This window comes from Phocoena sinus, chromosome 15, assembly GCF_008692025.1.
Source record: "Phocoena sinus isolate mPhoSin1 chromosome 15, mPhoSin1.pri, whole genome shotgun sequence".
Classification (NCBI taxonomy): domain Eukaryota; kingdom Metazoa; phylum Chordata; class Mammalia; order Artiodactyla; family Phocoenidae; genus Phocoena; species Phocoena sinus.
This window is the reverse complement of record NC_045777.1, coordinates 16,072,100-16,089,987: the sequence shown is the minus strand read 5'-3', so window position 1 is coordinate 16,089,987 and position 17,888 is coordinate 16,072,100. Positions and strand designations below refer to the sequence as shown.

The following is a 17,888-nucleotide window of genomic DNA, read 5'->3' as shown; positions in this document are numbered from 1 at the left end:
AAAGTAGAGAGAACAATATTGTGAACACTGATGTACCCATCACTCAGTTTTGTCGAGCCCTACATGCATGACCATATTTTCATTTGATTCATGTTTTGTTTGTTTTAATGACAAATGAAACATTCCACTTAGACTTGAAGCCCCACCTTGTACTCCTCCTCAATCCCTTGCTTTGCCACCCTTCTCAGAGGTGACCCCTGTCAATATTTGCTGTTCATCATTGCTAGACATGTTTTTATACTTTCACTCTACATGGCTACATAAACTATATATAACATTGTTTTTCATATCTAGAAAACTTATTCAAATGTTGTATGTGTCCTTCAGCAACTTCCTTTTATTTTTGGATCTTCCCATGCAGCTACAAGTAGCACTAGGGCACTCATTGAAAATGCTGTGAATGCACATCCCAAAGTATATTTATTCCAGTTTTTGACAATGGAGTTGTTTCCAGCTTTTCACTACTTTAAACAATGCTACAAAGAACATTCTTATACCTGTGGGTGAGAGTTTCTCGAGGATAATGTGGAGGAGCGGGATTTCTGGATTTCAGGCGGTGGGCATCTTCACTTTGATGAGATGTTGGCAAATTGCTCAATCTTGTCCACCAACTGTCACTTTGGTCAGTAGCATCTAGGAGCTCTGGTTGCTGCACACCTTCCTCCACACTTGACTCTGAAAGATGATGAATGTAAAATGAGAATTTGCATTTCCCATATTTCTAGAGAGGGAAAGGCCCCTTTTGCCATTTGAATTTCCTCTGTGAGTGTGTGTGTTCATAGCCTTTGCCCATTTTTCTATTGCCTTATTTATCTTTTCTTAACAATTTGAAGGAATTATTTATTCTCAGTACAGATCCTTTTTTCAGTTGTATTAGTGGAAAATACCTTTAATCAGTCTGTAGCTCGTCTTTTCGCTCTCTTTAGAGTACCTTCTGTTGTACAGAAGTTTACAATTGTAATGTAGTTAAGTTTTGGTTAAATTATAAATAAGATCATTAAATTTAATAATCTTTTCCTTTATGGTGTGTGCTTTTTGTTTTTTGCAGTGCCCTGAAATCATTAAGATATTATGCTAAACGTTTTCTATATTTTAAAGTTTTATTTCTCATACATAGGTCGTTATTCCATAGGAATTGATTTTTGCGTGCGATATGAAATAGAGATGCCATTATATTTTTCTTCATATGGATAACCAATTGACCCAGACAATTATTGACTAGGATGTCCTTTCTTGACTGATATGCAATGCCATTGCTTTTGTCCCTCATTTTCAGACATGTGTAGATCTGTTTCTAGGCTCTCTATACTGTTCCACTTATCTCTAGTAGCCACATTTAAACAATGAAATAAAAAAAAACCCAGGTAAGTGAATCTATTGATACAATTATAAAAAAATAAAACATTTAATTTTTTTAAGTTCAAAAAAGAAATAAAGTTATTTTATTCAACCCAAAATAGCTAAAATATTATTTCAACATTTAATCAATCAAAAATAATTAATGAGATTTTTTTCTTCTTTTATATACTAGGGCTTCAAAATACAATGTGTATTTTACACTTACAGCACATCTCAGTTTGAACTAGCCACATTTCAAATGCTCAATGGCCACATGTGGCTAGTGGTTACCATATTGGAGAGTGAAACTATAGCTTTATGTATCATAGAGCATGTCCTCTTCATATTACAGTGTTTTTTTTTTTTTTTTTTTTTTTTTTGCGGTACGCGGGCCTCTCACTCTTGTGGCCTCTCCCGTTGCGGAGCACAGGCTCCGGACGCGCAGGCTCAGCGGCCATGGCTCACGGGCCCAGCCCCTCCGCGGCATGTGGGATCTTCCCGGACCGGGGCACGAACCAGTGTCCCCTGCATCGGCAGGCGGACTCCCAACCACTGCGCCACCAGGGAAGCCCCTACAGTTGTTTTTTTTAAAAATTATCTTTATTCTCTTTGCTCATTCACGTAAATTTTAAGATGAGACTAAACAGGACAGAACAAAGTTTGGAGACCAACAGCCTATTTGTCTCCACTGGATTTCAATAAAGGCAACTAACATATTTTGAGTGCTTGCAATTTGCCAACTACCGTGCTAAGTAGCTTTGTCCTGTTGGGCTTCTAATTGAAATTACATTGAATTTATTGACTAATTTGGGAAGAATTGACATCTTTGCATAATGAAGCTGTTAACCTAAGAAAATAAAGGAGCCAGCTATTTTTACCAGCAAAATGGGTTTATTTGGGAGTAACAAAGAAATGCAATTTGGGACATGCAACTATGGTGAACTATATGCAAGTATGGTAAACTAAGGGAGAGGAAACTCTTCTACAGAGGAAAAGACGAAGTTGGGATGGGCTGGTATAAACAAACAGTCCTCTAGAGGAAACTGGGAGTTGGAAGTATAGTGGCTTTTCATTGGCTGAGTTGTGACAGTCTCTCATTGACTGAGCTGTTGCCAGGCCAGGAGAAAATCTTTCTTCCTCCTGCTGCCAGTAGTAAAGTAGTGTCACTTTCTTCCAGAGATGTAAGGTACATCTCTTCCTGTTGGGATCCGTATTGAGATTAAGTAGTATGTGCATGAGAGCTCCCCCTTCTGGCCTTCTGCCTTCGTTTTAATGAGGTTTCCCTTTATAATTTTCAAAAATCCTTCTGACCATGATACATTTATATAGGTTTGCTTTTATGTTTTTTAAATAAAGTTCAATAATTTTAATACATAAAGGTCTTCTGTTATATTAATCCTAGCAATAATCGCTATTGCTATCATAAATAATTTTTTTAATTGAATCTTCTCATTTGTTGATATTAGTGTATAGAAACCAACTGCTTTTGACATACTGAAAATGTACCCAGCAATTTTGTTAAATTCTCTTACTAGATCTGTTTTTAATTTCCTATCTTATTGTATCGCTTGGGTCTCTAGTAAAATATCAAAGAGAAGCAGTAATAATGGGTATTTCAAATAGGGCTTTGTTTGTCTATGAGTAGCTGAGACACAAAATAGCAGTAGTTTATACAAAATAGAAGATAACTCCTCAGATTATAGAAGTCCAGAGGGAGGCAATCTAAGGTTAGTATGGTGGTTCTTCCCCATAACAGTCCTCAGGAACCCAGGTTCCTTTCATCCCCATGAGGTCTTCATCCTTATGGTCCAAGATGGCTGCCAGAGCTCCAACCATACAGCCAGGTTACAGGCAGAAAGAAGGAGCAAGAGACAAAGAAGAAAAAGGAGTAAAAGTCATGTTCCAGCTGTCTTTTTTAAAAAGTTCCTGGAAGCTGCCACATTACATTTCTGATTATACTTCATTGGCCAGAACATATTCACATGGCCTCCCCTAGCTTTAAGGAATGCTTGAGATAAGTTTTTTGAGGGGGCATTCATGAGTTCAAGTGAAAACTGGAGGTTCTATTACAAAGGAAGACAAGGAGACTATATAATACAGAACAAACAACTTGCAGCCTCTGCCACAGTGGGCAACCTTGTTTTATTCTTGATTTTAAAGGGACTTTGGCCTTTTTGAGTAAGATATCTGCTTTAGGTTTTTGGTAGGTGACTTTTACTGGGCTTTAAAAAGTTTCTTCTAAGGAAGCTAGAAGTTTTGCTTGTTTGCTTTTTAATCACAGTGTTGAATTGTCTTAATTGCTTTTTGTACATCTACTAAGATAAACACATTTTTTTCTCTTTTAGTCTGCTGATTTAGTAATATTCTAATGTTAAACCATCCTTGCATTCTTGGAATTAAACCTAAATTTGTCAGGATGAAATACATATATTTTATACATTGATGAAATTTTTTAAAATTGTGGTAAAATATACATAAAATTTACTATTTTAGCCATTTTAAAATGTATTATTCAGAGGCATCAAGTACATTCACATTGTTATACAACCTCCACCACCTCCCAACTCTTGAAATTTTTTATCTGTTTCCATTAGAAAATAACTCTCCAAGCTTCTCTGCCCCCAGCCCCCAGCAACCGCCATTCTATTCTACGAATTTGACTACTCAAAGTACCACTATAAATGGGATTATACAGCATTTGTCCTTTTGTGATTGGCTTACTTCACTTAGCAAAGAGTCCTCGGGGTTCATTCATGTTGCAGCATGTATCAGAATTTCCTTCATCTTTAGGGCTGTTGTATGTATACATAACATTTTTATATTATTCTGTTGTATGTATACATAACATTTTGTTTTTCGGTTCATCTCTTAATTGACACTTGCTTCTGCCTTTGGGCTACCGTGAATAATGTTGCTATGAAATGGTGTAAAAATATCTCTTCCAGACTGCTTTCAATTATTTTGGGTATATACCCAGAAGTTGTATTGCTGCATCATATGGTAATTCTATTTTTAATTTTTTAAGGAAGTGTTATACTGCTTTCCATAGTGGCTGCATTATTTTACATTCTCACCAGCAGTGAGAAAGTGTTCCAATTTCTCCACATCCTTACCGACGCTTATTATCTTTTTTTTTTTTTTTAATTATCCATCCTAATAGGGTGAAGTGGTTATCTCATTCTGGTCTTAATTTGCATTTCACTACTGATTACTGACGTTGAGCATATTTTCATGTGTTTCTCGGTCATTTCTATATCTTCTCTGGAGTAATGTCTATTCAAATCCATCGCCCATTTTAAAATCAGGGTTTTTGTTGTTGCGTTGTAGGAATTCTTTATATATTCTGAATATTAACCCCGTATCAGACGTGATTTGCAAATATTTTCTCCCATTCCATGGGTTGCCTTTTCACTCTGTTAATAATGTCCTTTGGTGCACAAAATTTTTCATTTCAATGTAGTCCAATTTATCTATTTTTTCTTTCGTCACCTGTGCTTTGGGTGTCATCTCCAAGAAATCACTGCTAAATCCAGCATCATGAATATTTCCCTCATGTTTTCTTCTAAACGTTTTATAGTTTTAACTCTTACACTTAGGTCTTTAACCCATTTTGTGCTAATTCTTTTATATACAAGACTTAGCTTACATCGACCCCGGGCCCCCTGCACTGGGAGCGCCGAGCCTTACCGGCTGGACCACCAGGGAAGTCCCCAAGCACTACATCTTCACTAATGACACATGAGACCGGGGTTAGAGGTTTGGGCAGCCGCTGCCAAGTAAAACCTCTAGAACTTGGTCAGGTCTCACTGGAGCTTAGAATTGTCTCATGAAGGTCAAGGTCACTAGCTGTTAAGGCAGCTTCCCCCCCGCCCCCCGTCCACAGTGTCCAGGTGATTTATTTTTGGCCAGTGTGGAGGATTTTTCTTTCCTCTTCCTTGAGTTCAAACATTTCTCCAAACCCACCTGACCTTGCGCCTGCCGTTATTTTATGGCTAACACCTGTGTAAGTACTGTGTGCCAGGCACAGTTCTAAGCCTTTTCTCTACATTAACACAAATAATCCCCACAGCAACCCAATGACACACACATCATTATCCCCCCTGTTTTGCAAATGAGAAAACAGTCACAGAACAGTTAAGGAGCTCAGCGAAGATCACACAGCTAGTCCAGGGCAGAACCAGAATTCAAGCCCAGAAAGTCAGGCTACAGAATTTGTGCTCTCAGCCTCCATAATGGGCTTCCTCCAAACATCTGACAATCTCAGCTTTTTTTTTTTTTTTTTAAATTTTTAAATTTTATTTATTTTTGGCTGCGTTCAGTCCCCATTGCTGAGCACGGGCCCTCTCTAGTTGCAGAGAGCCGGGGCCACTCCTCTTTGCTGTGCGCGGGCCCCCCACTGCGGTGGCCTCCCTTGCTGCAGAGCACAGGCTCTAGAGCACAGGCCCAGTAGCTGTGGCACACGGGTTCAATTGCTCCGCAGCACGTGGGGGTCTTCCCAGACCAGGGCTTGAACCCGCGTCGCCTGCACTGGCAAGCAGATTCCCAACCACTGCGCCACCAGGGAAGTCCCTCTCAGCCAGCTTTTTGAGGCCAAAAGATTGACACACAGTGACTGTCTTTTTTTTTTTTAACAAAGAGAGAACAGACCCGGGGCCCAGAGGCTTTGAAAGGCAACAGTATTAATTCAGGACGTAATATAATGGTTTATTTTATTCTGCTTATTTTCCCATTGCTTTCTACTTATGATATTGGTGTTTGATTTGGAAGTAATAACGTTTCCTTCTAAAATAAATCTAAGTAAAAATAAGTGAGTTGATGTAAGCCAAATGTTAAGTAATAGCATAGGTGGTTTTCAGATATGATAAACATCATAACGGTCATAGGAAAATCAGTGAAGCTTTGAAAAGACCGCACTCAGTCACGTTAGATGAGGTCACGCTGCGATTATGAAAGAAAGAAAGCCTCAGGCCTCACTGGCGTAACTCTATGGATAGTTATTGCTCGCTTACTGCACTGCCTGCCATGAACCGGCGGGTCGCTCTCCTCGTCCTGGTGACTCCATACGTACACTCGCTTCCGAACAACCACAGCACTGACTCTTTAAAGCTCCCGCCCAGGTGTGACGCAGATTGTTTCTGCTCACATTTCATTGGCTAAGACCAGTCACGTGGGCACGTCTAACTTTAAAGGCAGCAAGAAAGTGTGATTTTGCCACGTGCCTCAGAAGAGGGACGTGGAATAGTCAACCCACGGGTAGGCTATGAGTAAAGGAGCCTGAAAGATGGCTCTGGAAAGGCAGACTGAGTTATGACCAGTCTTAGACCACTAAGACCAGCCCCACCAAGTGGTCTTCAACACCTGTTCTCAGAGAAGGGAGTCCACCAGGGAAAAGACAGTCTGACAGTACCATTCTGTTACGCTGATACTTCTCCCAAGCAGCGACCCACGATTCCTTTGGTTGGGGGTGCCTTCCTTTCGTAAGCGGTTTTCGCTGAACCCTGTGGTCAGCTTTTGTTTATTCCCTGAAGTTAGATGTGGCAGTTTGGGCTTTGCCTGAGCTAGGATTTGGTTCTGTCACTACTTTGAAACTATATCCAGGGAAGTGTAATCAGAAAGGAAAGGAATTCAAGGACAGGGTCCAAGTGGATAGGGAGCCTCACACAGTGTTTGGTTATCAGGTTATCAGGGAGGCTTCCTGGAGGAGTTTTCCTGCAGGACCCCTGAATCAGAAGCACCTGGAAACTCATTAAACATGCGATGCCTGGGCCAGCTGTTGACCCTGGAACCTGGAGGTGGGACATGAGTCATCTGAATTTTTGTTAATGACCCCAGATGATTCTTATGGACACTGAGATTTGAGAAACACTGAATTATAGGGAGAAAATTTACTATAAGTCTAGAGGCCTAACACAGTGGTTCTCAATTGGGGGTGATTTGAGACCCCCAAAGGGGCATTTGGCAATGTCTGGAGATATTTTTCATTGTCATAGGTTGGGAGGGGGGCATGTGCTACTGGTATCTGGTGGGTAGAGGTCAGAGTTGCTGCCAAGCATCCTACAGTACGTAGAACAGCCACCCATTACAATCATCCAGCCCCAAATGTCAGCAGTGCTAAGGTCAAGAAATTCTGGTAAACGAGAGTTTAAACCCTTCCAAACATACGAGCACATATGAGTTTTAATCTCTTTTTAAAATTTTACTTCCCTGAAAACATGGAATCCTTTTCATTGAATACATGCTATGTACGAAGCACTTCATGTACATTGTATCAGTTTCTCCCCCCCAAGTCTTTTCAGTCATTTATCCAACAAATATCTATTAAGTGTTTATTATGTGTTTAATTTTAAACTGTACGAGATGTGGGGTGTACCCTGGGGAACACATCAGACAAGGTCCATCTCCTTCACGGGGGTGGAAGAGATAGAGATAGATATACAAGTAACACAACATATGTGTAATTCCAAATTGTGATAGGCGGTATGAAGAAAAATCAGGTACAGGGACAGAGAATAAAGGGTGAAGGATGGGAAGAACCTACATAAATATGTAGGAGAGCCCTCCCAGACAAGGTGACAATTAAATCAGGATCTGAAAGACCTTTTTTTTTTCAGGCCAGTGTGGCTGCAGCCACTGGGATGGGATTGAATGGCATATAAATGCAGGGCTATAGAAGCAAGGTCATGCAGGCCTCACAGTTCATGGGAGTTTTGAATTCTATGAGTTTTAGTATAAATACATTAAAAGTTTTAACTGTTTAAGGGAGGGACCTGTTCCAATCTGCTTGTAGAAAATCATCCCTGGCCCCTGGGTATAGAGTGGGTGGTAGAAGACCCAGAGCGGATAAACAAGAGAATTGAAAAGAGCTTTTGCAGACCTGGAGAGATGATGGGGGATGGGGACACGGTTGGCTGTGGTGGAGATGAAAAGATGATGAAAATTTGAGATACTGTTGGAGGTACCAAGAACTAGATTTTATGAAGAGCTGGCAGGGGTGGGAGGAAGGACACAAAGATGACTCCCAGGATTTTGGCCTGAATAACTGAGTTGGGGGTGGGGTGATGGACTGTGACAATTAACGTAAGTATTATTATCGTTCTTTTTTAAAACTGAGGAAGGGGAAGTGAATTGTCCTACTTCACAAAGTTAGTAAATGGACTCCAATTCAGCTGTGTTCAACTCCAAAGGTCGTGCTTTACCCACTCTCCTGGACCCACACATTAATTTTCATAATGGGGGAAGATATTTAATGATATATCATTAAATATTGATATATGAATGCCCCTGAATGCAACCATGGGCTTCCACATAGAACCCGCACAAAACCTGGGACCCTCATTAAAGGCGATTGTACATTGGGACCGAAAGTTCAGAATATAAATTCCCTAGATGGTGTAATGGCAGCGCGGTGCCCCCCTTAGGGAACCAGTTTTAAAACATTGCGTTCTGATTGGTGCAGTGACCACGTAGTGATGTGTGATAGGAGGAAAGTTAGCATGCCCCGTAACTAAACCCAGAAGACATGTCGAGCTGTCTTCTGCTGAGTTTGGAGAGTCGTAGTCCGTCTGGGCCTGTGATTGGTGGGATTGTAATACGACCTCCGCTGTGATTGGTGAAGCCTGCTCGGTTGTTTAAAGGTTTCTGTAGGCCAGTTCCTGCTTTGGCCACTAGGCGGAGCCCAGGACACGCAAAACACGTCGCTGGGGCGCATCTGGGCCGCTTCCTCCCCCTGCGTCCTAGGGCCACCGAGAGACGGTTGGGCGTGGGGGGACGGCGTCAGAGCTCACAGCTCCGGCCCGGGTGGCCACGCTTCTCTGCACAGCCCTTTTGGCCCCTTCCTCTGGCTCTCAGCCCCCGCAGAGGGCATTGGCTGACCGACGGCTGCGGGTTCGCGAAGGTTTGTGAAGGCCCAGATCCAGATTGCAAAATTGTGGAGTCTGTCGGGTGAGACTCAGCAGCGACCCCCGGCTGCGCCCTCTGCTCGCCTCGTAGCCCTCCTCTCAACTAACAGCCGCCAGTGTTTACAGCCTACACTCCCTTTAAGATTTTCAAAGAACTCTTCCAAAGCAGCATCTCACTGGAGCTTAGAATTGTCTCATGAAGGTCAAGGTCACTAGCTCGGAGATCACCATATCCACGGTTACCCCCTACCATCCCAAGGCGCTATCACATTGTACTGTTTCATTGTCTTCCCTGCACTTAACCACTATTTGAAATTCTCTTCTTTTTTATTTATTTACTTCCTCCTGTCTGTTACCACCGCACCTCTCCACCAGGATGTAAGCTCTGTGAGGGAGAGAAGAGGGTGGCCAGATCCAATACAGAATGCCCAGTTACATTTGAATTTGAGATAAACAACAGAAGTTTAAAAAGATATAAGTGATGTCCCATGTGTTATTTGGTACATACTTGTACTAAAAGAATTATTCATTGTTTATCTGAAATTCAGATGTAATTGGGCATCCTGTGTTTTTATTTGCTAAAACAGCAACCCTGTTGGGGAGGGATCTTACCTATTCACTGCTTCATCTCCAGCACCCACAGTAGTGCGCATGGCATGTGCTGAATAAATGTCGAATGACTGGCTGGGCAAATTCCTTCATTCCTTCGCTCATTTATTCATCCAACCCGTTATATTACCTGCCAGCTGGGTCGTGGGGCTATAAGGGTAAAATGAGACATAGTCCAATGGAAGAGGCAGACAACCAGTAACCACCATGTGATTTAACTTTGATGATATAAAGTATTAGGGGCTGTGGGAGCACTGAGGGGGAGCCCTGACCTGTCCAAGCCAGCAGGACTGCCTGGAGGAAGATGAAGATGAGACTTGGAGGATGAGGAGGCAAAGAGAGAGGTGTGACAGCTGCTCTGGGCAGAAGGTATGGCATGTGCAAAGGCCAGAGACAAGGCAGGGGCTACGGGATTCTGAAAGCTGCAAGTGGTTGGGGTGGAGAGCAGATGTACAGTGCGGATGGGGCAGTCAGAAAGAGGTGAGAAGGAGACTCCGTCGCTGAGCATCAGTGCCCACCAGTCAGGTGCTACAGTGATTGTGCCCATTGTATAGATGAGGAAACTGAGGCTGGGAGAAGTGAAATGCCTGGCCTAGGTTGACAGTCTGAGCGGAAAAGGCCTAGCTGAAGCAGATTCTGAAGACTGAACTCTTCTGAAAAGGCTCTGGGTTAAGGATTATAACCCCCAACTGGAGAATGAAGAAACTGAGGCCCAGAAAGGTGACAGGGCTCTCCCTGTGAAGGAGGCTCCGTCCAGTTTAACAGGAGAGCACTGAGGCAGTACGAGGGGTATGGGTTGTCTCGGGCCCTCCAGAGAGACAGCAGGAGGGCTGGAGCAGGACACAGGAGTTCAGGCCGCTGTGTCTCCTGTTCCTGTTTGGGTTGGGTCTCTAGGAGTCCCTTACTGAGCCCTGAGGTTAATTCCTTGCATGGGTCTTGGGCTGGTCTGCAGTTTCCATGGAGACCGCCTCCCTCCATCCCTGAAATCTCATTGTGACTAGTATTAAGAGATTAACTCTGCCCGGCAGCCCTCGCAGGGTCTTGGGTGCCAGAGTGGCTGTGGGAGCTCCCTTAAGGATGAAGAGGTTGCCCACTGTGTGAGACCCCATGACACCAGGAGGAGGATGTCAGACTGGGGCCAGGGCTTCCCCCGGGACACCCCAGGTATGATCCTGACTCCACATCTACCTGGAAAGGAGGACGAGGTGGTGGGAGAGAGACACAGGACCTAGGGGAGGAGTCCAGATTTTGGATCAGTGTAGAGATGTTGTCACCCCAGCCCCCAACCCAGGAAGGCCCAGGGTCTTGATGGCGGGACCCCATTCTGATCAAGGCAAGATTCAGATTCTGTCAACAAGGCGAGGGGAGCCTCACAGAGTCTTTTAGGGGTGTTTCAAGGCTACCTAAAGACCAGCTTCCTAATCTGCTTCATTTTGCTTTGGGGAAACTGAGGCACGGAACAGGAAAGTGACTTGTCCCCAGTCAGTGAGTCAGTGAACTGAAGCAGGTCAGGAATCCAGAGGGAGCCCTGGGGTTGCCTGAGCAGAAAATGTTTGGTTAAAATGTCATTGCCCCCTCTGCCATGAATCCCACATCCTCCTTCCTGATCTCTCAGCCTTCTCTCCCCTGGGCCTGTCCCATCAGCCATGCTTCCCTTCCCTCCCCACCTCTCCCCCTCCTCCTGCCCTCCCCTGCTACCTGCATAGTCTGAGCCTGCCAGAATGTCCCTGGCAGGCTCCAGTCCACTGGAGGGCATGGCCACCGGGCCCTAACTGTCCCATCCAGGGGACATCCCCTCACTGGGTCACTATCAGGATGACTTTGGACATTTTTTGTTCCACGCTTCAGCCCCTCTGTGACTTCAGGGCCTGGATATGGTGGGGGCCCTGAGAACCCATCCCCACCCCACCTCTTCCTGCCAGGCCTGCATTGGAGAGATTTAGGCCCAGTTCCAAAGCACTCCTGGGTCAGGCTTCCTGGAAGGCCACACTGGGGCAGGGGAGCAAACACTGGCTCTGGAGCCAAGTAGCGATAGTTCAAATGCTCTTGACTTAGCAGTGTGAGCCTCAGTTTCCCCACCTGTGAAGGGGGGCAATAACCCATCCTTCCTCAAAGCTTGTTCTCATTTGCTATGGAAAAAATCTCCAGGTTAGGCTATTAAATGAACAAAGTGAGATGCAGAACAGTTTAAGAGATGGGGGATCATATCGTACGATCTCATACGCTGCCTGGTCTGTACAGGGAAAGTTAAGGGAAGTGATTAGCTACAGTGAAGAGGGCAGTGGACTGGTGGACAGGAATTGGAGGTGGAAGCCAGACTTCTCAAAGTGCACCTTTTATATTGTTTTGACTTTTGAATCATGTGCACGTAGTACCGATTCCAAAAGAAATTTAAGTGTTTTAATAGATTGGGTAAAATATCAAACCATCAGAATAATCACTCAGACCTCAATAATGTGACAGGTGTGCAGCCGAGATGGAGACCCATGTACTAGGACTTGACTCAGGAACCGAGAAAGCCTGACCCCGAGTCTCTGCATCCTTGACCTAGAAGGGCCCTTTATTTTAAGCCGATTTCATTTTGCCAATAGCAAAATGATAGTCATCGGTACCAAGAATCAGGAGCTCCCTACATGCCCACCACAGTGCCAAGCACTGTCTGAGTAGCATCCCGTTGAATTAGCATTCTGACTTTATGAGGAAGCTATTATGTTCCCATTCTACAGATGGGGAAATGGAGCCTCATTGAAGTTGCAACTAGGAAGTTGGAGAACTTGGATGCACATCTAGGCCTTTCCAGATCCAAAATTTTAAGCCCTCCTGTGGTAGGTCTCAATCTTAGTTGCATATCAGGATCACCAGAGAACTTTAAAAAATACTCATAGCCAGCACCCACTCACCCCCACCCCAAGATTTGATCATTGTACTGTGGTGCGGCCTGGGCATCAGTAGTTTTTAAAGGTCCCAGGTGATTCTAATTCACCATCAGGGTTGAATTTCTGCTTTATGCTAGACAACTTTTCAGATGGGAAACCAAGGCCCAGGAGGGAAATGACCTTGCCCAAGGTCACACAGTGGCTGGAAGCAGAGCTGGAACAGGGCTCACATGGAGCCTTTGTGAAAATAAGTGAATGGTGCCCCGCTCTGAGAGGGCAAATCTCCATGAGCAGTTGGCTTGGTAAGTGGAACAAAGGCTGGATTTCCACCTCCACTTGCCCCCTTAGCCAGAGAACCTTTGTGCAGTGAGCAACCTGTACAACTGTACGAGGTGACCGTGGCCTGAGTCTCGGGATCCCAAACACTTCATCTCAGTGACCTCCAGGCACATCCCTAGAACCCTTCAGAACAAGGATGTGGGGAGCCCAAGGGTAGTTCCTGGGATGTGGGTTCATTCCTCACCTGAAGACCAGGGCCTGCACCCTTCAGACCCGAGAGGGTCTGGGCAAGGCCCCATCTAACTCCCAAAGTCACATCCAGCAGATAAAGTCAGGAACATAACCAGGAGGGAGGAACATACACACAGGAGGACAGCAACAGCCTCAGCCCAGAAGTCACAAGCCACCTGGCAGAAGGCAGCCTATGGGGAGGCCCCGCCCACACAGACCCAAGTCCTCCTGGCTTCCTTCCTGATCATTCTCTCGACCACACTCTCTACACTACCTATTGAGCCTTGCAGTCAGCATCTCCCATAATACCCTGCTTTCCAGCCAGAGTAGCTTCCATGCCCTTTCACCCTCACTCACCATGTTCTCCACTTCTGGATGTTCCCTCTGCCCAGGATGCCACCTCCTCCAGGAAACCCTCCCTGACCACTCCACCCCAGAGATATGTCTTCTTTCTGCCACCTTCCAGCCCTCACAGTCCATACACACAGCCCAATTGTGCCTTGGGATGGAGCTTATTTTATCATCATACTGGCCACTTTTCATTGACTACTTACTATGTGCCAGCCCTGGAAGGGCAGGGTGGCCTGGAGGTTAGGAGCACAGACTCTGGAGCACAGATTCTGCTCAGGTTGGAATCCCAGCTTCTTAGAAGCTGTGTGAGCTCCGGCATATGACTCAACCTCTCTGTGCTCCAGGTTTATAAGACAGTGATCAAAACATCGCCTTCCTTCACAGACTGGTTGTGAGGATCAATGAGTTAATACATGGAAAACCCTCAAAACAGCTTTATAAACATTGGCCATGGTTATCACTGCATATATCCCACTCCATTTTATCCTCACAACAGCCCTATGAGTTAGGTATTATTATTCCCAATTTACAGGTGAGAAAACTGAGACTCAGAGAGGTCTTGAGAATCAGGGCAGGGCTCTGCATCCTTTTCTGTGGCCTGATGCCTCCAGAGAGAGGATGTGGCTGAGATGGGTTATAACTCTGAGCCTCCGATTTGCAGCTCATGGCTGCTTCTCAGAGGGCCCGCAGGGCACAGGGCCAGGTGAGATCCCCCTGACTTGGGGCTTCCGGTGGCTCTCAGGCACCACTCTGCTTCCAGCCAGCCCCAGGAGGGAGGGTAAAAAGCAAAGAAGGGCCTTTCAGTGCCATCTTGTTCACTACCATCCAGAATACATCACTGAGTACCAGAGAGAGCTCCTGTCTGCCCCAGCGTAGCTGGAGACTCAGGACACCCGGGTGACCTTCTGTCCCTGGACGAGTCACTTCCCCGCTCTGGCCTCCGTCTCCCCATCTGTGCGATGAGTGAGGGGATGAGGCTGGACCAGTAGTTTTCTGATTCTCATTGACAACAGCTGGCTCCACTCTCAAATGAAATATGGAGGGACAGTGTCCCTAAGAGGCAGGCACTGGGTGAAGTGGGGCCTCTGCCTACACTCCCTTGGCTACTGGGACCTGAGAACCCAGTTTGAAAGGCCTTAGGCCGCATCCTCCTGAGGGCCCTCTTGGCTCTGACACTGCAGGATTCTAGAATCCCCAGCTCAAAGCGGCCGCTTCGCATCCCTGTTTGGAAAGCTCTCCCTGCCCCCCCTACCCCCCAGCTGCTTTTATCTCTCTTTGGTAACACAGCAAATTTGCTCAGGACCCAGAGCAGGGGAAACAAGCAGACTGTTGACTCTTGAGCAAAACCTACCCTTTGGAGAGCAGCAGAGGAGGCACTCGCTGTGCATGGGGTGGCTGAAGGCCTCTTGCATAACCCGGCGGCCTCCTGCCCACCCAGGCCTTTGCTTTGCAGGGTTAGGGGTGAGGCAAACCGCAAACTCATGCCCAGTTAATTTTTTAAGGCAAAATCAACAGGCTCAGCAATGATTAGCAGGCGGGTAAGTTCGTCTTAATCGTGCTGAGGAGAGGGAGGAAGGAGGCTTCCAGGGGCCCAAGGATGGGGCTTAGTTATCAGTTAACCACATAAATGTTTCCTACCAAACCCTGGCCTTCAGCCCTGAGCTTCCTCCTCTTCCTCTTGGAAGTACTTCCGTGGCACCCCAGCGAATGGCCATCAGTCACTGAGTGAACAGACACTCCACCCTCTGGGGTCTGTAGGAGGCACTGCCAGGGCCCTTGAGGGCTGGGATGAAGCAAAGGGGACCTCACCAAGCTCCTGGTCTTCTTGTTAAGGCCAAGCTCCCCCTGCTGCCTCTGCATGGCCTGGAGCATGGGTCCTCCCTCCTCAGGGCTCCATGAGGGGCCCTGGGTCTATGTCCCAGGTTCAGCCTACAGCCGGCTGCCACTCTCCTGGGGGCCTCGGTGTCCCCATCTGCCAAATGGGTGGATTGGCTGAGACACCCTGTCCAGTCTTGAAGTTCTGTGGTTGGATTAAGCCAACATGGCCTGTACCCAGGACAAGGAGGGTGGGATGAGCCATGTTTTAGGAGTGCTAGGAGGGAGAAGAGATGCCCGGAGGAGGGAGGAGGCCTACCTGGTATGTGCTGTCGGCACCAGCCAGTGTCAGATCCCAGCTCCAGGAAGAGGGCTGTCCTCTCTGGTGGAAGGCAGGGGTCCCTGTGGGGTGGGCTGTGGCTGCAGGGATGACCTGACAGACCCCAGTTGGTCCAGGACCCCTCCCCCTAGACCTTGAGAGCTGCCAAAGGAAGCAGCAAGGCCACACCAGCCCTAGGCCTGCTGGCTGCCTGGACTGGAGTTTGGTCAGTTGTTGGGGACCTATATTGTGAGAAAGTTAGGACTTTGTCCACAAACTGGAATTTGAAATTTCAAAGGGGCAAAACTGAAGGGCCCTACCCAGGAGTGGAGATGGCTCTTGGCTTCTTTCCCCCACGACATTTGTTCTCTGTCTTGATAAGTCCCGGGTTCCCTGCACCACTCCCTGGGTTGTGGGCGGGGGAGGGGAGACAGGAGATAGTGGGGACTTGAGCGCCCAGGGGACATGAAGACGCCAGGCGGCCCGTGGTGGCTGGTGTCTGGAGGATGCCTCTGCACTTGCATGTGCCCCGGGACAAGCTCCTTCACTTCTCAGACCCCTGAGCTCCCTGGCAGTAACGTGACAATGGAACCACTAGCCACCAGCGCTCCAGAATTCCAGGGTGCTTTCCAGGGATCCAGGAGGGAGGCAGCGTGGAGTGGGTAAAGCCCTCAAGCTCCGGAGTCAGACTCGGGTTCCAATTACACCCCCTCCTGTTACATCATTATGGCCTTAGGCAAGTGACTTCCCCTCTTTGAGCCTCAGTTTTGTCACCTACAAAGTGGGACAGATAAACAGAGAAGAGTGGAAGGTTCTTAGCACTGGGCCTAGCACAGATTCTCTCCAGAAACATTAGCCATTATTGTCATTTAAAAGAAAAATATTGTGGTCCAGAGCGGTGCCTCCCTTAACCACTATTCGCGCCAGAGGCCTCAGCACCCTGCCCACTGCCGCCCCTCCCCGACCCCCGGCTGCCCAGGACAGTGGTCTCAAAACACCCCTCCTTCCCTTCCTGAGGCCCCCGTTTCTCCAGCTACAACGAAAAGGAGTGGGACCTCCAGCTGAGCTCTGAGACCTCTCTGTTTTCCCCTGGGAACTGGGGCATGTTGAGCTGGGGTCTGACTGCCCCAGGGGCCGGGCCAGAGATAAAGAAGGACTGCTGAGTTGATGGCGTAGAGGCCAGGGTTTGTTCAGGCCTGGGCAAGCCGTCCCTGGAGTTCTCCTGTGCAGGGGGTCCCGATTCCAGCTGATTATGTGGCCAAGGTCAAGGAGTCAGCCACTGATGACAGTGATCACTGCTGTTGCACCCTGTGCTTATGCCCGGTCATTTAATGCTCGCACTGTCCCCGCGGAAAAGCTATCAAGCTGTCTGATGCCAAAATGAGGGCTGAGAAAGCTGGAACCTGAGGTCACAGAGTTTGGGAAGTTGGCAGTGCCTGACTTTTGACCCAGGTCTTTCTGATTTCAAGGTCCATGGTTTATCCTTTAAGGGTGGGGTGGGGGTGGGGGTGGGGGCGGATGTGTGTCATCTTCACAACAAACTTCAAGTTAGGCCCATTTTACAGAAGGGGAAACTGAGGCTTTGAAATAATAACTTGCCTGAGACCACAGAGCCAGTAGATCTTAGAGGTGGCCAGTCATTTATATGAGGGACGTGTATCTAGAAGGTATTGTTTGGGGTCAGCTAATGGTGGGGTGATTTGTGTATGTAACAGATTATGCAAGTCCTAGTTCATGGGTGGGTAGATTTACTTATGGGGTGGGTTGTGATTGGTGGGACATGGGGTATGAAATAGGTTTCTGGAATGTGCCTCATAGGCAGTGGGTCACCCGTGTCGTGCGTTTGGTAAAGCACGTATGCCACCGTTTGTGTACAGAGTAGCCTGTCATGTGCAGGCTGCCCACCTGATAGTTCTTGCACGTAACAGGCATGTGTGTGGCATGGTTGACCTTAGTTGATCATAGACCTTATTCAATTCAATCTAAGATGCCATCTGTAGAGGTTGAAAATTGTTATTTTTGTTACCGTTACACTTTGACATGCCAGCGATCCCAGCCCACTTTTAGGAATAGGGAACGGCGCCTCTTAGGCTCGATGAGATGCCTTACGTTTAGGCTTGTGAGAGGAGTAGCGGTGTGTGGCCTGTCACAGGTGCCAGACAGGTGGCAGGA

At 46.7% G+C, this 17,888-nt stretch overlaps 1 long non-coding RNA gene across 1 annotated transcript; it reads right to left on the bottom strand.

Annotated features, from left to right (window-relative positions):
* Positions 1–404: 404 nt before the first annotated feature.
* Positions 405–15,932, bottom strand: LOC116740408. Its single transcript, XR_004345883.1, has 2 exons — positions 15,717–15,932; positions 405–675 (listed from the first exon to the last, which is right to left on the bottom strand). It is a non-coding gene; the product is annotated as an uncharacterized LOC116740408 (long non-coding RNA).
* Between the last annotated feature and the right edge of the window lie 1,956 nt (positions 15,933–17,888).